At 40.4% G+C, this 24117-nt stretch overlaps 1 protein-coding gene across 3 annotated transcripts in view; it reads right to left on the bottom strand.

The window, feature by feature from the left end:
* Positions 1–24117, bottom strand: part of BMPR1B (bone morphogenetic protein receptor type 1B) — a 259932-nt gene that overhangs the window by 158568 nt on the left and 77247 nt on the right. The gene's annotated exons all lie outside the window — the stretch shown is intronic.

Here is a 24117-nt window from a genome sequence, read left to right as displayed (position 1 = left end):
ACAAGGGGTACCTCTCTTCCTTTTCCAGTGTTTCTGCTCAGACTTGGAGATAGATGTAAGAGTTTTGATCTACTTCAACACATTACTCGTAATGATCATGTTGTGGTTAGATTAAATAATTAAGATCCTGCTGACATTGTATTTCTTGTTACTAAACAACCCAATCAATTGAATTAGGCACTTTGGGAAGAAGTCCGTGATTGGGTCCAGATGCACTCAACTCCCATTAACTTCTAACAAGCGCTTCAGTAAAAACAAACAAAAATGTTTGCTTAAAATACAGATCTGATTACATCCCAGAGAACACTCAGTGAAGCCTAATTTTTAATTAGCATCCTGAAATACAGCTAAACAAAGCACCAGTTTCTACCAACCAAAAAAAAAAAAAAGAACCGAAAAGCTTCCCATTCAAAAAATAGCAGTGATGTTGCAAAGGTATTCAAGTCAAGACAACACGTAGATCTGCACTATCCGAGTGAGGGCAAAGGGTATAAATTTAGTCTTTCGTGTCTGAAAATACAACTAGGTATCACACCCAGTTACAGCTGCTGTTCTTTATCTGTATTTGGGGCCAGTCCTGAATAAAGTTTTTCAATTATTGTTCACTGAGGACTCTTTGCTGACCTGATTTTCTAGAGACTCCCTTACTCTTAGAGACCAAGAATTGATTTGTTGTGAGACAGTAAACATCTGCAGACCTCAAATTTTACATATTTATTTATTTATTTTATTTGAGTTAACGACATAGTGACGGCACATGCTGCTTCTATTCTAGGAGAATTTGCTGCCTTAACTGTTACTCCAAATTAACACCTGGCCTCCCCAAACAGCAGCACTCAGCTGAACACACAGAGGAACAGCTTTTTGCTGCTCAAATATCTCCAGGAACTGGTGGCCAGGCTTTGTTCCCAGTGACAGTTCTCCAAACTGGTTATACAAGCGTGAGCTTCAAATTGCACTTCATTGATCAAGAGAAACGGAGCCGGTGTTCAATTTCGGTTCTGCAACCTCCCTGCTGACCTGCATGTTTGTTGGTCTAAACAAGGAGATTTCAGGAAATGAAGGATTTGCACTTTGTCCAAGTCTCATTTTCAGAGAGGGGATCTCTGTCTCAGAGGTACACGTTGGTGTGGGAGGGCTGGGAGGAAAGCCAGTCACCCTGACCTGTTCTGTTTCTGCTCCCTATTCAATACAAACAAAAATAAATATAAATTAAAAAAAAAAAAAAATGAAATGGGAGGTGGCCTCCAGTTCAAATTCCGTTAGTGTAATTTTGCTACCTCTGGTGAAACTGGAAGATGTACGTGAGGTTACCAAGTAATTTGCTGAGTAATATTTTAAACTTACTTTCATACATCTAGGTGATTTAATGCTTTCAGTCAGTCCAAACCCAAAATTTGACCATTTGAAATAAAAACAGTTTATATGGAAATTTGAACATTTTATACATGCAATGGAGTGTCACAGTATAAAAGTAGGGGGAAAAACAATTAACCTGAGAAAAACAAATCAGATTATTTCTTCGGTGCCCTCCTGCTGCAAGAATTTCAACTTGGAACTGAAAAAATATTTTTGTTTCTATAGGCCATGAAAGCATTTCTACAGAGACATTTACAAATATAAATATCTTAACTTTCCCCCCTCAAAAACAAACAAACAAAAAAGATACAATGTGAATAAATCACAGAAGTTTTTGAGAAAAAAATATTTACTTTCCTAATGAAAGTAAGAAACTATTTCATTATATTCATATCTGGGAAACAGAAGCCTAGAGTTTATTTGATTATGATTGCTTCTTGTATAGTTTTAATCTGGTGCCTAACTCAATTCTCAAATCTGCTGCAATGGCATTATCTTATCTCCTTTTTCAAGTCTGTGTAATTTTAAAGTCCTGTTGCATTGCAACCTTGCCTTACACCTCCCAGCAACATTTCTATTATTTATTCTGGCTACATTGATTTTTCTGATTCGTCATTCAGAAGGCACCTCCAATTTGGAAACAGAAATCTAGTACTTCATGACTTGAGGTTGAGGATAACCTTTGCTCAAATGCAATGGGTTAAGACCCTTTTTTCTTTTAGGGTTTTATTTTCTGCATGAAGCTCTTCACAAGCCAAATGTTCACAACACATGCAGAGACTCTAAACAAAACCTACTGGGTTGGTGGTCTTTCCTTTGTTTTTGCTTTCATGTAGCCTTAAATAAAAAGAACGCGTGAAATTCAATTTTATATTCCAGAAAGTTCAAAAAGTCAAGGGAGCCAAAAATTCATCATCAGACTAGTACATTTATTGCCTACCCCAAACAGAGGAAAACTCTCCGTAACAAGAGGCACTGTCCCCAGAGATGCTGGCAGTTTTTTCACTGCTTGAAGACAACCAGAGATTCCCCGTGGTATATTTATTGCAGAGACCCAGTTGTATGCCCCCATTAGCAGATGTACTGTTCAGAGAGAGCCCCTTTTCTGAAGCACCACACAGCCTTAACTTATGCCCTAACTTAGCTTTTTTTCATCCTTCAGAGTACAAGAAAAGGAGACGGTAGGAAACTGAGGACAGGTAGAAATCCAGCTAAGACATGGTTTCCTTTACAGTTCCTTCAAAACTAGAAACGTGAAATATAAAGTTTCACCTTCTTATCTAGAATATGTAAATTTCTACAATTCCGATCTCAGGCTGACAACATCATAGCGGCTGCCCATGGAGCTGCCGCTGCCCATCTGCTTTACTCTCATACAAGATCGCAATCAGATCTGGGTCATCTCACCTTTGAGTTTGTCACCCACATAAATTAAGAGATCACACACAACAGTGCTTGTGTTAACTGAAGTCTGGCTTGCAGTCTAGCTTTCAATATTAACAAATATTTTAAAATATTTTAGTATATTTGGTCTTTTCCTTTCTACCCACTAATGTGAAACCTATCTAAATAAATGAAAGAGGAATTTCTTTATCCTTGCTCTTTCCTTTTTGTAATAGAGGAACACCGATGCAGTATGATTTCCCATACATCTATGGAAAATTGACCAAATATATCTCTAGAATAAACTTTTAAAACATAGTTTTGTGTTTTGTTTTGTTTTTATCTTTATATTAGCTCATTATAAATACCCATACCTAATACAGCATAATTACAAGCATTATAGCAGTCACATTCATAAACACTGCCTAACCACTACTCTGGTGGTTTGATATACTTCAGCTTTCACAAGACATCTTGTCATCTGTGGATGACAAGGATTTCATAAGCATGCCACCAGCATCTGCATGAATGGTTTAACAGGCCAAGTCACTGTCTGCCAGCAGCTGCTGCACGATTCCCTGATGCACAGAAGCAAGTAACTGGTATGCTGGGTGCCACTGGGAGGTGGCCGGGCTCTCTTCTTTCAAATCAAGCAAGAAAATTGAGAGAAGTAATACAGTAACATCAGCAGCTCCCTGTGGAGTGCTGACCTCGAATACATTTTAACAAGATGTTTCAGACTAATTAACAGATGCCTTTAAAACAATGAAGATGCAGAAGCTGACCCTTGTTATTCTGAACGTACCATATATACATGCTGTGTTACTGCTGAATTCCAAACCAAAATGTAGCCTAGCAGTTTTAATACAAAAAACATGAGCAGCCTACATTCACAGCTCCATGTAACTGCAAACGTTAGCTCATCTACACATGCAAAACTTGAGTCCGTTTCCCACATCCTCCACCATTGTTTTCAGTTTTCTGAGTCACAAGAAACACAAAAGAAATGAAAAATATGGTTCCAAATGTAATATTTTCCTTTAGTTTATAGCATCTGTATTTTCTATCACCTCCTTTTGTGACTTAGTTATGTTTTAGGTTTACAGTAAAGAGCACGTATACCATGAGACAACAGATTACAAATCAGTTGCAGCAATAGATACTTGACCAGTAGGATGTCCTCACTTTCCAGTGCTTACCTTCTCGATCTCTTAGGTGAGGTTTAACTACAAGCAATCACTACCCCTTTCAAAGCTGTGTATTAGCCACTGAAATTAAAAAGGATCGTGTAAGTGCTCTTTGTTCGATATTAGCTGAGACACTGAAAGCCACCAAAGACCCACGTGAACAGTAAGTTTCATTTCTGCTGTCTCTGACAGCTATGTTCAACAAAATATCTGGTAGGATCTGGTTTATATTCATCATGGCAGCTGCCAGGGTCTTGAAGCACATCACTCGTGGGGGCAATAAACCAAATATGTAACAGACCCTGGTCCACAGCCAGGCTTCCCTGACTCAGGGACTTACTTTGCTTCCCCCTAGCACAGCCAAGCTGTTAACTACACAGGAGAGGTAGGAGTTGACCTGGATCCAGCTGCCCTTCCTATCTTTTGCTTGCACAGAGGAGCAAAACCAACAGGGAAGTCATGGACAGCAAGGAAATCACCAGCTTATTCCTCCCTGAGAAAAAGAGAGGCAGATTTTTGGACAGAAAGCTGGCTGAGAAACCAGGCTTCATATTACGAGTGAGGAAACTTCTTCCTGTTGTTTGATCCTCCCACTTCAGGAAAAGAGCACATGCTAAATACTGCATCAAAGACATTCTCATTGCCATCATTACTTCCACCTGTCCACTGAAACACAACCCCAAGTAGCAGCTAATACCTCCCACCCCTGCTGGACGCAGCATTTGATGATACGACACGAGCAGGATCTGTCACCTTTTGAGGACCATCTGCTCAAGAAACTGCTCTACTGCTGAAGTAAAAGGTTTGGTCTCTGTCCCGTAGGAAGGACATTTGGACTATAAAGACCAATGTGGGACAGGAAGAATGCTTAGAGCCTGTATAATGCAAAGTTTTCTTTTGATTTTTGAGAATAGGATTAATTTCAAAGAATAGTACTTACACCCAACAGTTTTAGGATTCTTTTCAGCACCCATACTAAATCATCACCTCTCTGCCTCCCCAGAAAAACACTGCATACATATGTACCCTATAAATCACTGTGATTTTCAGCTGCTCAAATTTTCTATTCAGATACTAGTTTTTGGATTATTTTTTTTTTTTTTTTGGGGGGGGGGGCGGGAGGAGGGGGAGAAGAGCAGGGGGTTACCTCCTAACACAGATCTTTTTTGGAAATGAATGTCTATAACCATTGCTGCTCCTACTGAAAGAAGGGAGATGAATAAACGAACAGCCAAGCAAACTGAACACTATGAAGTGAAATTAATGACTCAAATATCATAATAGAGTCGTATCATAAAACTTTTATTAACTGTTCAACTGTGTGTTTTCTTCCCCCAAAGAAACTAAAGAGGAATACCCTGAAGTACATAATCGCATCATTTTTTGCCTCCATAAATTTGCTATGTGAAACCTGAACATATTTGGCTGTGAACATAAAATTTGAGCTCACATCAAGAATCATTACAGAAAATCTGAATTAATCTATAAAACTGTTTCAATTAAACAGATACACCTGGTCACTTGAAAATAAGGAGGATCACACTTACTTGAAAATGCCTGGAGCTTTGTATTCTGGTTAAACCCAAGGGAGCACGCTCCTATTTCAGAGGCTTGGCAGGCAATGCCCCAAGGCACACCGCAGGAAGACCGATGGAGCTACTTTGCCTGCAGAGCAGGAATAACCAGGGCCTGAACTGCCAACGCAACTGGGACAGGGCGAGCACGTCACCAGCACTGTCATGCAGCACAGGGAAGGTGACTATTTGGCAAAGGACAGGAGAGCCTTTCAAGGAGAGGGAAAATTCAGACGACAGAGCTATAAGATATCAAGCTCCAGCAACATCCATAAACAGAAAGGACACAAACACCGAGCTGTCAATTTTATAATCAAACAACATGGGACAGCCTTTTACATCTCCCTCTCTGGGCTCTTTCCTGAACATAATGGTTTTGATAACTTTGGCTACAGACACCACGCTCTGAGACTCACTCAAGTATTTTCAGCCTTTGAATCACCCTGGGAAATTATGTCTTGAAGCTCACTGCAGTATGCTACTATCTGAAAGGCATGCACAAACCAAAAAGCAGAGACCGCTATCAACTGATTAGCTACAGGCAAGCTATTTAAATCAAACTGCTGAGTCTTGACTGGCTTTTTCTCCATTAATAAAGGATTCATGGGAGGCTCTTTCGCATGTTTTTTGTTGTTTATTTGTTTTTAACGGGCATATAATCTCTGGGGTGTTTCATTCCTTTAAAAAGAAAGAAGCAGAATAGTTTATCATCACATTAAAAGCTTATCTACTGTTTGTTTCTTCAGTGATCGTGTCTTTAGGAGGGCTTTAGTAAGCAGCTGAATTTTAACTCTGCATTTATCAAGGAAAAACATGCTGTGCATTTATATACTGTTTAACTTCATTCCCCTCGTATCTTGAAACTGAGTCTCCAAAACAAAAATGTGTGTTATTCAGACTTTCAGTGCTAAATAGATTAACCATGTTGTCCTTCAAGCGCCTCATTCACTTGCTGGTGCATCCTTTAATCGCCATTAAAATTAGTACACTGTAAGACACTAAGACACTTGTGTTATACGCTCCTTTCATCTGTGCACACTGACATGTGAGTGACTACGTGGGCAGCAGAAAACCTGGCCAAGCTGCGTTCTGTCCCAACATGTCTCTGAGCAAGAAGCTTTTCTCCTTCGGAGCAGGACACCCTTCCTTCAGTGGAGCTGGACCATGCTAAAGCTGCTAGAGGACTCCGCACTTCGAGATGCTACCACTGCACAGCCAGGAAGCAGCTTGTCCCATCCCAAAGACAGTGCCAGCAGAAGCAGGAGGCAGAAGCAAGGCTGCTGCTTGCTCTCACCAGCTGCAGCATTCATTTTGCTCTCAAGATAATGGCAAAAGTGCTGTGAGCGTGTTATTCCACACGTAATTGTCCAGGAGCAGTAATGAGTTTCTGAGTCTCATCCAGGGCCACTCATATACAAGTCTACATATACACAGCATGTCAAATTTCCTTGCAAAACATTCAAACTTGTGGCATTTTACCAACTCTGGGAAACAAAAATCATGAATTAGTTTTATGCCAGAAATGCCAAAAGAAACAGAACCTACCTTGCTGATGAAGCTTTTGTTTTCATTTCAAGGACCTACGTTAAAAACCTTCGTGCAGACACTGCCTTTGACTAGCAAACACCTCAGCAACGAGAGTGTAGGACCCTTTGGGATGCTTCAGGCTGAACTCAGCAAGGCAGCCGTGTTTCAAGGCAGCAGACAGGCTTCTCAGCGCAGGCGAAGGCGGGCGGCTCAGCGCGGGGCTGCCCGGCCCACCAGCAGTCCCATAAAGCAGCGCCTGGGGGGCCCTGGCATTGTACTCAAAGCCCCTTTTAAGAGCCAATACGGTAAGCTGCGTAAGATATGATGTGTGGGGAGTCCCATAAAATCCTTTAATGGAAACAGCGGGCCTGCGTTTGAAGAAGTTTCAGCAGCCGTCACGTAACAGCAGTGTAAGCAGCTCCAAAACCAACCACACGTTTCTGCATTGCTGCTTTCCATAAGAAAGCTTGCATCCTCAAGTCACAATCTACACAATAAACATCAATATAATGATAACAGAATGCTTTTTTCTTTTTTTTCCCTTTCTTATGCTAAACCATAGAAGGCCAGGCAAGTAGGTTTAGAACACACAAGATCAGCCTTCTTCTTTCTCTGCTTCTATGATTGCTGCTGGACCTTAAAGAATTACTCTTAAAAGACAATCAGAGCTCCTTCTAGGTGGAAGGTGGCCCATAGCTGTCTCAAAGGGATCTGCACAAGACTGAGGCACCAGAACTGAGCACAACTAGTACTTTCCAAGTGTCTCTACCTACCTCTCCTTTCTTCCATTGCATACAAACATAATGCCCTCTCTCTTTCAGCAGAAGCTCTCCAGACTTCTGCAACTGTCATCTGTAGTGCAGAATATTCATTTATTTCCAGACAGAAGGGAAGGCAGGAGTCCACTCTGAAAAGCGCTGCAGAAACATGTATTGGGATGAAAACAGCAGCCCTGCCCACGCTTACCACGCAGAGCACCTCCAGCTCTTGCTTTGCTTCTGTTTCTGGATCCCCAGCTTAGAGAAAAGGCTGTAGGACCACCAGAAACATCAAGACGCTTCTGCTTCAGGAAGCCTCCTTAAAACCAGAGCCTGTGCTTATGACACCTTCCTTATCATGTCATCCAAAACCCCATTATTTAATTCACTGGCACAACAGAAGTGGCTGAGTGGGACTATCACAGTGTATTTGGTGATCACCCAGAATCTATTTTTTGCCTGACTACCAAAGTTCATCCCCTAGCTACTCAGAGCCATGCCACCTGAACAGCCCAAAGAAAAAGCAGCAGCTCTGAGCAGGCCACGAGAAGAGGAACACCAGAAAGAAGCCCGTATACACTGGACCTGGAAAGAAGTCGATCCCTCATATCTAAGTATGAACGGCAATGTAAATAATCAAAGGCATGGCCATAAAAATATGCAGCGATCAAAAGTTAGAATTTGCGTCACCCACTATAACAGATTAGATTTTCATTCCTGAAAATAATATGAAAAGTGGATCATCTGAAACACTGCTTAAAGTGAAGTGTTTTTGATGTTCACGTTTAGTTATTGCACTTTCACTCCTGCTTTGAAAGATTAAAAACACTAATGTGGTCATAAGGGAATCCTCTGTTTAAAGCCAGAAACAATCAGAATCCACGGAGGAAGGAAGAAAGGGATTAATACAATCACCTCTTCTTGATCCTTGTTGTGTGTGCGAGGGGACTAACACGTTGCCCAGTTTTCCACTGGAAATACCATTTCACATTGGCAAAAAAAGAGTCTTTGGAAACCAGTGAATGACTTTTTCATGACTGAGTATCTGGTTTATATTTGAGCATACAGGAAATAGATTCTCCTAATCAGCCCTTTTTTCCTACTGCCAGAAATATGAGTGTGCAGCTTTACAGCCAAAGCAAGCTGTCATCCACTCCTCTTATACTTGACTCCAAACCCCTACATTAATGCAATATTGCAAATGAGAACTTCAATGCAGCAGAGCCATGAAAAGCAAAAGTTAGGATCCCTCTGGTACGTGAGTGCATCCTCCAATCTCCTTTTATCGAACATGCTTGGGTTATTTTTGTAAACAATTTAATCTAATTACAAACTCAAAGCAAACTCTATATAAAACCACAAAAAAAATGTAGGAAAACAGTATGATCTGTCCCCAGTAAACCTCTATAAAAAAATATACCTTTTAAACTTCTGTTTGCATACACCATCACCTTCTTCCTGCTTACAAAAAATAAAGTTATCACAAATTTCAGCTAGTGTAAATGTGTTCTTTTTCCAAAGCTGATTTTTTTTTTTCCCCAGACAGAAAAGACTCTTGGCCATTTGTGCACGACAGTGCAAGAGTCCTGGAGAATGGCTCTTACACCTTACTTAATGCACAGTCACTGCACAGATGGCTTATGTATGTGCCACTAATCCAAAAAATTCTACGTATCGAGTTTATAATGTGCAAAGCAACTGCACAATTCATCAACACACGGTAAATTTGCAATATTTAGAGCTCTTCAGATTCACTCCCCAGGTCCAAGCCATATGGGCAGCCCCACAGAAATGGAACTTAGATACCAGCTACCAAATGCAGATGCTTGCCGTGCAACAGGAGCAAGTATTTTAATCGGAATCTGCAGGAGATAAAGGTCGCTGTATCTAACATCATAAGTGACAGATGACTGATCCATTTCCACTTCGTCTGCCAGTCAGGGAGGAATCCCCCAAAGGAGGGAGACATTTACATGCACACAAGGAACACTTTCAATCTGACTTGAAGCAGGCAACATGAAAAAAACTTTCAAGACTTATATTTTGAGAGGATCAGAATCTAGAAAATTTAAGCCCAGGTTGGAAAAAATATGACAAGCATTTTAAGAAAAACATAGCACAATAGTTAATGTATTGTGACAAGACAGAAAACGCTCAATTTCCAATACAGGGCACCTGAACAAACGTTTATTACCCTGGCCCACGTGCAACCCTCGAGTGCCAGACTTTATATGCTAATGTACCTTACTTCAAAGGTTTCCTTAAGCTATATCAGAAAGCAAAATCTCTAACACAGAGAATTTTAGCACTGACGAAAATAGGGCTGACAAAGTGCCATGCTGGCAAAAGGAAAAGACACCGAGAAGTGTTTAAAGATGTGAAACCTTTATCTCTCTCCAAATTGACTGTTGCTGTTTTCAGTAGTTGGAAAACTTATATCTAGGTGAGCTTTGTTCCATTTCAGGATAAAACAAAACTTTTTAATAATTTCCATTTCCTAAGACACTGATAGCCACCAAGTTTCTAAATTACTTTGTGTTACTGGGTGCTTGCAAATCAGGAATTTGATCTTTTGGCACCTGGCAAGAGACAGACAGAGCCAAACATTGCAAAGAAATCCTGTGGCAGCACAGTTTACTCTCAGAAGACTTGGGTCAGCTGCTGGGACTGCTTGGAGGATTGCTTGATGGAGGATTTTAAAAGTGAATAAAATAAAAGAATCGTTTTCACCAGGTGAGGACAAATCCCAATAAGATAAGGAGAGACCCCCCTCTGAATCAACAGGCAGACTCCCCCCCTCCCCCCCCCCCCCCCACTGAGGATTCCCATGAGAAAGAAGAGAGCAGAAGAAAGCATTAAGTGAAGAAGCCACTGAATTTGGGATCTCTTTTGCCAGTGATCTACATTTCCCACACTATTGAGGAAAAGCAAGTTTGGAAGCTATATAAAAGGGTCTGCTTCTCCACATACATTTACTTTTACCCAACCATTAATCTCAAGGAGTTAAATCAGAAGTCTGATGCCTTCAGCATTCAGTTTTAGGATGAAATGGTTGGACTAGATAGAGGATGAGGAGTCAGACGCATGTCCACAGAAAACAGTGGCTGACCTTCAGGTTCCAACTCTACCTAGGTGCTGCTTAAGTCCAAGTTTATCCTTTAAAAGCCTGTCCCAAGCCAGCAAGCACAGACAATGTTTGTATTCTTCAGGACCCAGAGAGCCTCAGTGTGTGATGATGCAGGGGGTGGTTGCTTTACAGCAGCTCACTGAGCAGCCACGAACAGACTTCAGTTGTATCTGTGTTAACAAGAGTGCAAAATTCCATTTATAAACACAGCATAAAAATTATGAGCCCAAAGATTGCCTTTACAAAATGTCCTGAGTTTGTTTTGGAAACAAAACCAGGATGTTTAAAAATCTTGTGTACAGTAACTGTTGGATGACACGGAACAATGACATAAATAGGGGTATCAGAGGGGCAAGTAGGCAATTTCGTATCTTGTGGTTGAATGTGAACAGATTGATCTCAGATTGTTATAAATAAAATTTGGTCAGATTCAGCTCTGACTCAGAGCTTGCTTATTTTGCAAGTGTTGCTAAAGCTATGCACGAGTGCAAGAGAAGAAAGAATGACGACTGCATGCCAGGAGACAGACCTGTCAGGAGCAGTTGTATCTTGCATTAGACAAGCCAATACTCTTGAAAAATAAGAAATGATCTTTCAAGCACACTTGCGAGAATAGGTATCTAAAGGGCAACTGGCACAATCTAAGTTATGTCCACTGATAACTGGAAAAGATGAGCCTAAAAATACATTACCTCTGCCTACAAGCATTCCTTCTTTGTATCTTTAGACTATTCTGGCTAGAACAGTATCACTAAAATTCCTATCACCATATAAACCTAAGCTTTTCTCCTTTCTGCCCTAAAACCTTGCAAACTAAAATGATCTTGCACATCCAATTGCAACTTTCAACCCTGTTTTATGACCTGTTTAGAGTCAGCATACTATTGCTGAAGGTACCACTGGACTTGGTCTGTAATGTAAAAAACAGATTATATTCTGGAAAATTAGTTGGTTTTGGTTATTAGCATTCATGGCTGGTATTCACTGCCTGGAGAAAAGCCAGCTTAGAAGAAGAAAGTAGCCATATATTCATCTAGAAAAAACACCTGTTAATATTTACTCCTGCGTTCCCTCAAGTTTACTTACTTGTACTGAAACCCACTGGGATGATTCTCATGATAGTAACAAGGAAAGCTATAATCTATTTGGGAAAAGAGAGGGCAAAGAGGCAAGTAGGTTAGGGGGCTTTGGACGTGGTGGAGGTTGTTTCATGTTGCAGGTAGAACTTCCTGCTTCCCAGCTGGATTGCCAAGCTGCAGAAGACCAAGAGCATGCACAGGTCAGAAAGTGGGGACAACAGTAAAATGAGATACCATTTGTTCATTTCACAGCCAATAAGGTAGCATAAATCCTAAAAGGCTTGGATAAAGAGATCTCTGCTCTATTGGTAGGTTGTAATAAAGCAAATCATACCAAAGACATTCCCAGCCCCCAAAAAAGGTAGATGATAATTGCGTCAACCTTCAAAGAAAGACAACCCAAGTAACTTAGAGACCGTTTATAATCTGAGATCAATACAGACAAAAAGAAAAGATTTTCAGGGTATTCAACTGATACAAAACCAAAGAACAGTTATTAAATTAATGCCAGACAGCATGGATTTCTGGAAAATAGATCTAGTGAAACTAAGCAGGTTTCATTTTCTGCGTATAATGCATTTATTTGATTAAATAAAGACTTATAAAAAAATTTACATCAATATTTGTGAGGCATTTAGCTTTGTACTAACCAAAATTCTGATTATAAATTCATGCTAAAAATAATCGATAAGGACACGTTCAAAGGACTGGCTGATCTCAGAGTCATCACCAATGTAGAAGCGGGGTCTACTAGTGGCACCTGTATCAAGGCTCTGCAAGAACACGTTGATGTGTTCTCAGTAGTATCCAACACCAAGCTGAAGCATTTCTATACACAACAGCACTGACATCAAAATCAGTTTAAAATTGTGACTTAACTTTAAAAGATATTTTAAAATTGGAGAGAACATAAAAAAAAAAAAAAAAAAAAGATTCCTAGTAGGCAAATAAAAGTTCAACCTGTTGAACTTGAAGAGAAGCTCTGAGAACAGGCTATACTGCAGCTTCCTTGTACCTCCACTGGAAGAGGACACCAACATTACTTCAGCAGAGAGAGGCATAAAAAAAATTACTGTAGATAGAAGTACAAGAAAGGATGATTAATTAATGGTCTGAATTACTAAAGGCAGTAACATTGGATAATTCAGCTCTTGGTACCAACAGATTAGGAATCAGATGTCTTTCCAGAACATATAAAATGGCAAAGAACAAATTTGTGGTAGTTACATATGATTTATTGACTTAACACGGGGGTAAATGCACAAAGTGCATATACAGGAGGATCAGGAGGATCATAAAACTTTTTCAGCAGACCCTTCCTGTCTTAATTTGTGTCACAAAAAAAAAAAAAAAAAAAAAAAAAAAAAAGGTGAGATCCAAAGGCAACAGCTGTAATTTTAATCTTTACAAAAGAAATTTAACATTAACATTGCTTCAACAGTGAAAAGGTTTTATTTATAGAAATAAACAAGTAAAAGTCATGCCATTCTTCTCTTTCACTTACTGTATTGTCTTGAATACCGCTTGACTTGCTCTTGCTGACAGGAGGAGAATAAAGTAGTATGTGTCCAGTACAGTACAACATGAAACTGATAACATTATCCTGCCTGAATGTCAAGTTTGCTTTAGTAGCGCATGAGTGATATGAAACCAGAGAAAAATCAACAACAACAAAAATCCCCAAGACGCTTAGGGGGAGGGAAGAAGAAAAAAAAAAAAAAAAAAAAAAAACAGCTAAAATGAGCAATTGATCTCAGGCAAGACATTGGGGTCAAATTTAATCATATGCTAAGAAAAAGCAAGCATGTCTCAGGCAAAGTGGATTACCTTTGCAAATGAGCAAGCACTGAAAGGAGAGTTTACTCAATTCTTTATACTCAAGGACTGGAAACAGCTTGGAAAGAAGCACTACTGATAAACACAGCAGGGCAAGGCCTCAGAAACAAACTGGAAGACAGGTAGCAACATAAAATGGCAGGAAAGCCTGTGCTAGATAGAAGACATCAGAAATAAAATATTGCCTGGCATAAGAAATTCAGCTGTACGAACAAATTACAGAACTAGATGGAAGAGGAAGGTCAGAGCACAGTTACTAGAGCACTCCAGTTTTTTCCCTTCTTTCAGAAAAAAAAAAAAAATCCAAAAAAAAACCAACACAGGGTCTGACAAAGTTTGCACACAGCCTGTTGGATCACAGCATAAGCAGCTTGCCAGGCAAGAGGCTGAATAAAACAAAGCTTGCTGTGCTTCTGTTTGTTCAACACTACTGCCTGCACAGGGAGCTGGAAATGTTACCTTCAGAAATTACAGCAAAATTTCACCTTCTAGGACAAGAGTAACAACATCCTTGTCACGAACCGATGGAAATAACAACACCAAACTCCTGCCAAAAACACAGAAAAGCTGCAGTGTCAATGAAGCTGTATTTACATTTGAAACCATTGCCCTGTGTGAAACAAAATACCAAATCCCTTCCAGTTGGTATGACACTGACAGAATCTCCTACTGACACTAGTAATGAAGGTGGTCTATGAGGAACAAATATGTGAGGACTGAGAAAAAAAAATATGAAACTCAAATGCACCTAAATGAGCTTGATACCAGCTGATATTCCAATGCTCGAGGAAGAAATTGCCTGCCCAGGTATCTTGAAAATTGGATTTGGTTTTGAGTAACTTAGGTGACCCGTGACTAGGTCACCTCAATCCTTCATATAATAATAGCGTGACCTTTACTGAGCAGGCAGTATATGGCCTTTTCTTCACAGTCCACATTTACACTAGCCGTGACAGATGAGGAGCTTGACTAACTGCTATCATCATCTAATCTGTTTCACTGACAAGCACAGTTAGGGCTCGAGCACTCACTGCCTTTATACATACACTGCTCTTTTTATCAGATGAAATATTCCTTCTCGGTTCCTGAATTTGATGAAAACCTGCTTTCCTTTTTTGCACACAGGACCTCACAGAGTCTAGAAGGTTCACACAGCAAACAATTTATTTCTTCACTAATTCAGATTTCTACATAAACTTCATCAACAGTCTAGATAAAATAGCAGATGATAACATAGGTACTTTGGCCAGGACTAGCAACAGGACGATATTGCTAGTTGATGTCAGAAAAGAGTTAACCTAAGGAAAGCCAGAGGCAAACAAAGCACTGTATAAACCAGTAAAGGATTCAGAGCAAATGTGAAATGGGCAGCAAAGATATCAAATAACAGTCCTGCGTTTGGATACATTCCTACAAATGACATCTTAATTAGCTATAGGAAGGCTAAGGATTACAAACCAAGTGACTGAAAAGGTCTTTGTCCCATGTCGTCTTCTCATGAAGATGTTCAACCTAGAAAACCATTCACTGGCTCCGTGTGCCATGCACCACCACTGCAGTTCCCATAAAACCAGCTTTACAAGTGCCACCTCATCTAGTCTGTCAATATTCCTCCATCAGATGGGCACATTCAGGAACTTTTTCAGTGTATCAACACTGAAGAAATTCTCTGGTTCAAAACATCAGGTAAGGGTTTTCTACTTTGACGCAAATCATGAGAAACAATACATATTGAAAATTGAAATCTCTTGTGAGGAAACACTGAAGATAAAGAGGGTACTGTATTAAGGTTTTACAAAAAGTGTATTATTGAATTCATGGGACTGCCAGAACTCTGGATAATTTCACTCCATGACTGTGCTCTCAGGTTTCAGCAATGTACAAAGAATTCATTTTCACCTTTTAATCTTATGGATTAAATATGTTTGCGAAATATTTGGACCAGAAAAGAGACCTCCCAGTTTATAATTCACATATTAAATAAGACCTCCTGCTTTGAGCAACTTTCCTAAATGTTGATTTAACAAAATTCATCGCTTTAAATGCATGGATTATGATTTTTGCACCAAAATATATGGTTCCCAGTGTATAAGCTGTCATACTTGATGAAATATGAGGGCAGATTTTTTTTTAATAGAAAAAGAAAATATTATAGAACTCTAAACAATGAAAAAATTACAGACACCACAGACGAGAAACAAGAAGTATGCAAAGTCCACTTCTGGGAGAGCCTTTCTACCAATAACAACCTCTGCCATCATTAAATATTCTGCCTCTTAGTTCTGTAAAAACTGAATAATCCAGAAATGCCCAAAGAAAATACATTTGGTTGTTACTTTATGAAAAAACAGTTGTTTTGGTTTTTAACGAGTGTTAGCCTCAAATTCACAGCACCAAATAAACTTACCTGTGTTTTCTGCTTGTCTGCAAATGATGAAACGTCAACAACCTTTCTACACCAAAGTTAATATATTCTTCTGGTGCACTGTTCAACAAAGGATTAACTGATTTCAATGTTATAGATGTCAAGGGATTTGAGGGCACCAAGTTCCTCATAAAATGTGCTCAAAATTGGCAGAACTGGACTTTTCCAATGCATGTTTGAACCTATTTATTTTTAAATCTTCCCATCCTGACTCTGTAGCTAGTAGAAACAGGCCAATTTTAGGAACTGCAATCCATTTGATTTAAGGTCTAAATGCCCAAACTTGGCTACTTCTCAAAGGATAGAAGGCAAGTAGAAAGACGGGGTACAAGAATTATCTTTCCTTAAACAAACAAAAAAAAAAGGACAAAATGCAGTGAAGTCATGGTGAAAGGATAGCATGTTGAAAAGGAGAGCGGGGAGTATATGTGTACAAGCACTGCTAGACCCAGCTAATAGTACACAAGATATAAACAGCTACTCATTTTTTACTCAGTTTTACTGCAGTTGACATGTTGAATACAATCTCCAAAGTTGGAAGAGTTTCTCACAGAGACATTAGAAAAAGAAATTACATGTTTTGCTGTTCACGTGCCACTTCTAACTTAATGCACTTAGCTGGAGACATGATGAGTAAGAGATTCAGACAAGAAAATATTTCAACAAGCTCTCTAAGCAGAAAAAAACATCTGACCTTGTTCATGGTTTTACTTTCTTATTTGATACTAGCTCTAGGGAGACAATAATGCCTTCAAGTCTTTTTTTTTTTTTTTTTTTTTTTTTATTGGAACAGCTTATCTTGCTGAATTGCATAACGTTTGCACCAACTTGCAGCTGTCTATGAAATTATTCCTTCATTACAGACGACCCACTTCAAACAAGGCAGCCCACACCGTTGAGAAAGAAGTCTTGCCCCTATTATACGCCTTCAATATCCCGGCTCTCCTGGAGGATAAGAAAACCTCTTTGGTGCAGGGGGGTCTCAGAGTTACCACAGCTAGGGTCTGCCACCTCACATGAAACGCTCCTTCCAGCCCCACGCTTCCCAGCGAAATAATCCCAAAGCAAAAGACTGGAAGTCATCGCTTTGCCTGCGCGTAACCAATTATGCAGTATTAAAAGCGAGGGGGTCATTCAGAGGTTAAAGTCTAACACACGGTCCTTAATTGATCCAAACTGGGGTGGGAAGCTGATGTAGCTGGTACAAATGCTAGAATCACATTGTAATCGTTCTAAATTAAAAGCCGCGCTCTCGCTCCCTCTCAAGCCCCGGTACAGTTCAGCTGGCACGCTGCCAGCTGCACTAATTAAACCACTTGCAATTACCGTCCCCACACACCTTCACAACAGGCCTTTCCAGATGAAAGGTCTCGTGTCTGATTTGCATCAGCACGATCCCACCAGAGGCCGAGATATAAAGTGTCTAAAGCGAGTGTTTGAAGTCGTCTATCTGCTGCAGCACGAGGCAGCTAGAAAATGAGAGCATGGGACCCAGGAGGTTTTCAGCTGCTGTTTACCGCTGGTGCCAAGTTTCAGAAAGAACTTTATCTCACTTGAGAAACACCGTCTTCTACTCTGGAAGGATTTCCATTTGCTAAACTCGAAGCACATTACAAGTTTTTCAGGCAAGGCTGCCCTTCAGACACGCCCGGCTTTGCAGAGAGAGCAGGGGGTGGAGGAGCATCCAGTCCCTGCCACCGCCAGCCCATCATCCACTCAGAGTTGCTCTGTAGTACCAAGCAGCCACGAGCAGAGGAAATGAGGCAGAATATTTTTTTTTCCCCCCAAAAAAAGAGCATTTGTGGACCTCTTATTACCTACAAGCAAACAGGATTCTCTGCGGAGGGCAGTATGGCTTATATTAAAAATGTAGGTTAAAAAGGATTATATATTCTAGGAGTGGGAAAAAAAGAAAGCACAAACAGATGACTCTAATTGAAGACATACTAGTTTTGAATCCAATTAAGCTTTTACAATTGCTCACAGTTTTATCAAACATTTCTTTTGAATCATTTTCATTGCCCAAAGGAAAAATGTTACTAAAACCAACTAACACACACATATGTATTACTGAGTCAAAGGAGAATGAGCCACACAAATGTTTTCCAAGTCCATCAGATTAGAAATCTTGCAGTTAGGAAAGATTTCAGACAGCTAATATTAATTTGGCTTGGTTTTAACTTAGACTTCCTCTGGATTTTAAAATAATAATCAACACAATAGCTAAGACGATCAGTTCAGGTAAACTACAATTTGCCAAGGTTTCAATTCCACAGTCTCCTGAAAGCTTTAGCAAAGTATCTTTTTCCATTCCTGTAAATATTTAAATACCTCCAATGTCATGAAAATGTCTATATACAACCATTTCAACAGTTGGTGCCTCAAGAAAAGAAAAAAAGAGCATTCTTCAAATGCAAATTTCATTCATAGCTTTTATTTTCAAAGGCAAAATCTACATTAACACTAAAATACCATAAAATATCATTGTCTATCCAGGATGTACAGGACCATCAGAAACCGAGTTCTGTCTGGGAGGGCAACAAAACCAGAAAAATGAGGTTCACAGTAGCTTATACTGTGATTTTCTAGTCAATTTCTTATACACTAGGAGATCGTGCAACACCAAAAAACACACACTTGAGGCTAATGAAAGGACAACCATATCTCAAAAAGCTAGTGTAAAACAAGCAGGATAGAAGACACTCATGAAAAGGAAGCTGCATATCTTTACAGCCACAAAAGCATCTTAATAAATAACAACCAAAATAATTCAGCTGAGAGTCTGTATGTATGTTTTCTGTATTTCTCAGCCCTTGTGTGGTGACAGACTGTTAAGACATACCTTTTCTCAGCACAATCTCAACACACTTGACAGACTTCTTCAAATCAGACACAACCTGTATGCATCACCTGAACAGTCGAGACAGAAGGATGGGAATCGAGGGCAACTGTTTAAAAAGTACAGCCAACTGGTACATTTGTTATTACTTTGCTACTACTCTTACCAAAAAGACAATCTAAACCTGCATCAAAACTCCATCAGGAGTGTGCTGAAACAGGCTGTAGGACCACGATCCACTGAGCATCCAGGCCTGGTCCCTGTGCCCTGGGACATGCTGCAGCCCTGGTGACTTTGCCGTCCCTTTCCCTGGCACTGAGGTTGGCACCTGGCCCAGCCTATCATGCCATTAGGCCTAGGACAAATTTCTGCAGTTTTAACAGAGCAAGTCTTTTTTTCTCCCCTACAAGCATTTCAGGGCCTATAATAAGCAGCCAGAGCCGCCAACAATATTCATATCAAAATGCACACGCACAGAATGCCATCTCATGCTGCAACCCACCCAGCTGCAATCCTGTTACCCTGCAGGTTGCTATATTCAAGTTTCAGCAGTGCAGCATTTTGACATGTGCTTCCTGAAGACTCCCTTAAATTGCAGTTAACAGATTTTAAATGTGTACAGATATTACGCATGGTTATATCAACACCATTTTTGTAAGAGCGTAGATGGTTTAGAATAAAGGCGACATTCTCTCATCTACCAGTTTTATCCTTGATACCTTAGAAGATATGATAGGCACTTGGGTGGTAAATGTGAATTATTTGTGCTAGGACAAAGTCTTTTTCCTCCACAAAGAGCAGCTATGGGACCTATCCCATGCTATATAGTAAACAGAAGCACATCTGCTAACTCAGGAACAGGTTCCAAGAGTGCTACGTATGAACAAAAACGCATCACGGAGGGCAGGGACGTGAAACTAAAGCAGAGACTACCTATGCAAGTCTGATGGTGCACCAGTTGAACTTAAGCATGCCTTCAAATGCCTCCTGAACATAGGAGGTATTTTTGGATTTTTTCTCAAATTAAACTGAAAAGAGTAGTTCCTAAAGCTTGAAAATGGATTATTTAATTTTATTTTATTTTTTCTGGCATTTTACTGCAAACACTCATAAGACTGTTTTCAGGTTAAGAAAAACAAGCAAAGGGAAAATGCACAGGTTAGAGTTCGTTCTTGAAATTTCGCCCAGAATTGCTAAGTGTTAATCTCTGGAGGAAAAGCAAACTAATTCTGTAAGAGTGGCTCTGATTTGAGGCCATACAATCTGTTTCTCACATCTCTCAAAGATTTCATATAGATTTTGACAATCTACCAATTGCACAAAATCCCATGAAGATTTTATTCATTAAACCTAATGATTCCAGCAAACTCTTCTCTTAATAAGCTTTTGAGAACACGTGCCAATAGCAGCACTCCTGAGCTGCAGACTTAACATAGTTATGGCAGCTGAAATTTAGCTTTCCTCAAACATGACCAAAACCAATACATTAGTATCTGCTTAGAAGAGAAAATGGTAACAGAAAATGGGACTTATTAACAGCTAATGTTTCTTAAAACAAAGTAAAATAGCTCAAGTACCCAATAATGTCACCAGTCACATTCTGTGAACATTTTGAAATAAAGGCTGCACATCACAGCTCATTTCCCACCTAATTTGTGTACACAGTTAGCAAGTCACAATTCCACATAACAGCCTCTATTTAGCATTTACACACTAAATGGAACATGATTTTTTTTTTTTCCTATTAAATTATCAGCGTTATTTACTTATTTTTGCTCAAGGGGTTGAGGTGGGTGGAAAAAGAGAAGAATGGTTTTGCTCTTTCTTCCCTAATCTCGCTGTTTAACTTTCTGCAAAATATCCTACAGTTTATTATGCTTACTGCAGAATTAGTACAGGTATTAGAAGGGATGCTTCAGGAAGTTACACTAATGATTCAGCTACATACACAGGCATAAATGCAAGGAACTTCAGTCACCGTGGGGCATAACAGCTCTGCAGAGCATCCCCCACCTCCACCATTAGAGTTCTCTACCCAGGTGAGCCCTTCAGCTTCTCCTGTGTGAAGCCCACTGTGGGTCCTCACTCTCTACCTTCCCCCAGCCTATGAAAATACAGAGCTTAAGGCATGGCTCCTCACACTTCTCTTTTTTCCCCTTCAAAAATACATTTGTCCACTTTGAAGGTTGCCTTCATTTCCAGCTACCCAGAGGGTGTAAACCCTTCTGTCCCTCTTGATTGAGCAGGAGACAGAGAACACGGACATGGTCCTGTCCAGCCTGCTGTAGGTAGCCCTGCTTGAAGAGGGGGTTGGACCAGAAGACCTCCAGAGTTTCCTTCCAACTTCAACCATCCTGTGAATGTGCCCCTTAGGTTGTAACTATGATGAAGGAACTGGCCAAAGCCCACCACAGCTAGATGTAATTGAGATTCCTTTCTCTTTGGGACAAAACCAGTAAGGAGCATTCACCTTGAACCCCAAAGTCTGTGAAAAGGGACAGACTCCTAGGGAACTGAACTCTACTTTTTCCTCCTGTCCATCACCATCCCCTACAAAATAAATAAGATAAATAAAGCAAAGACAATGAAACACTACTTAAACCAAGGGACGATCTTCAAGAAGTTGATCTTTGCCTGTAGTCTTCTATCCTGCACCAAGCCTTTCCAGCTCAGTGGAGCTCTTGCATAAGAAATTATACCCTTGTAAGACACCAGCAGGATGAGTATAAGACTCATGCACAGCCACAAACGTCTTAAAAAGCTGCGTAATGGGACCATTAGCAAGCTTCTCTAGGTCAAAAGAGGCAAGGTGAAGGACAGAGACAATGTCTAGCTAGGGTAGTCATGGGTCTTAAAAAAAACACAAGCACAACAAGCAGTGAAAGGATTACATGGCCTGATCTAGCACCACACTAAGAATCAGCATCTTGTGAGGTAAGGAGTAGTGGACTTCTGCCTTGCCAATAATTGGGGTTTTCTGAAAGCAACGGTGTGCCCCGGCACCAGACAGCACTTCTGCACTAAGCCCCATACATCTGGCATGAATTTAGAGGTGCTGACCCATAGGGATGAAGTGAACATCCTCCAAGCCCTACAGACCAATCCTTACCCCTTCTGTTCAAAAATATAATTCAGACTTTTTGCTTTCTCAAAAACACGTATAACCACGTTTACACCTGATTTAAGAACTGCATAGATAAAAACTTTAAGTTTCACAAAATGATATAGTTTCACGTAATTTTCTATCAGTATATGTATTTATGGTCAAATTCCTCAGTCAGTGCTGAGATAAGTGCCAGTCTTAGTAAAACAAAGGTGGGCTGTTAATATTAAACTGCTTCTTTCCAGATTAAGACACTTCTATTTTAAGACACTTTTTTTAAAATCCAAAAGCATAGATTTTTTGTATTATTGTTACCTTCTTTTACACCCAAGGCCCCATCATTCAAATTCAAGACAAATATTGTTACTCTAGTTCGCTGCTATTATACCATCTGTTTTGCCCCCCATGATCACTGTCCTTTTTTCCCCTCCTTTTTCCATCCCTTATGGCCGCGGTGCAAAAATACACCATCAGTCCAGCTGACGTAAAACGCTGGAGCTGTACACAAAGCAAGCAGTGAATTGGACCCGCAGGCTTGATCTCCCACACTGTAGTGCCTTTCTACACTGGAGCGCGTAGCCCAGCCTGGAATGTTATGGTTGGATGCTGTACAGGTCTCTGAACAAAAACTATATAAAAAAAAAAAAAAGAAAAAGAAAAAAACCGCGTTGTTTTCATTCCTGATGTGTTTACATAAAGGCTCTAAAGAACACAACCTGCAGGTTATTTCTAACCCCTGCTCTGCCCACCAGCCGCCTCCCCAAGCCATGCCCCAACCACGGCAGCCCACACGACGAGCCCCCACAGTGACAACCTGCAGTTCTCTGCAGCTGCTGCACTCCAACAGCTGGCAATAAATTACCAGGGCTGTACGCTCCCAGCCCTATTTGTCAGAGCTGCAGAAAGCGGGCAGAAATGGTTAATTGCATCTGAGCCCGACTGCATTGCCAGGGCAGTTTTTGTTACAGCATCATCATCTGGCGCTCAGGCAAAACTGGCCAACAAACCCATTTTTAGCTGGAGTAATGTTTGTAATGAATTAGCTGGTATTTATCTGACTCTAATATGGGTCATTGAACTTCACCCAGCTTTTCCTCGCAAAACAGTGCGAAGCACAAACTGGCAGTCTGCACTTACTTGAATGCTTGCACATCACTGCCGGCATCGCCGCAGACAGAGCAAAGAAGTACACTTCCTACCAGCACTCCCGGGGCAGGGACTGTGATTTTGCATTGTTTTACAAGCACCCAGGGCATGGTGGAGGTCCTCAGGCAGTAGTTCTAAGCAGCACGGCAACACAAATGATGAATAATATGAAAAAGGAAAACAATCCCTGTTTTCACATGCCCTGCCACAATGCTGTTTACTCAGCTAGGACAGCTAAGTGTGCAGATTTAATTAGGAGAGAAAGACTTACGCCAGCAGGTCCGCTATCACTTCTGCTCGTCACTTGGCACACATTGCACAGAGCGAGGAAGCTGTTTCAGCCCACACTTTAAAGATGTTCTTTAAATTTGGTATCTGTTACGACCCATAGACAAGCAGATGGAATGGGATACCTGGTGGTAGACAGCCTGCACACCATGAGGTAGGGCACTGTCTCAGAGCAGCTTTCAGCTCTGAAATTCTGTCTTTTCCTCTCATTCTGAAGCTCCTGAACATGCAACCCGTGAAGACAGGTGGGCTTCTGGTAAAGGGATGGACAGCTGAGAAGTTCTTGTGCGTGGCATCTTTCCTCAAACGCCACATTCCATGTTCCTTGACTTTTGTTGCTTGGTTTTGTGTACTTCATAGAATTATTGAGGTGGCAGAAGTCAAATTTATTTCAAGTGCCTCCTCCTAAAGTTGTGAAAATAAATTTCTGATTTTAATCGCCCACATCAGAAAATAAAATCAGGTCCCTCTGCAAGCACTGTCCTA

Source organism: Anas acuta, chromosome 4 (genome assembly GCF_963932015.1).
Source record: "Anas acuta chromosome 4, bAnaAcu1.1, whole genome shotgun sequence".
Classification (NCBI taxonomy): Eukaryota; Metazoa; Chordata; class Aves; order Anseriformes; family Anatidae; genus Anas; species Anas acuta.
This window is presented reverse-complemented; position numbering and strand designations above follow the sequence as displayed.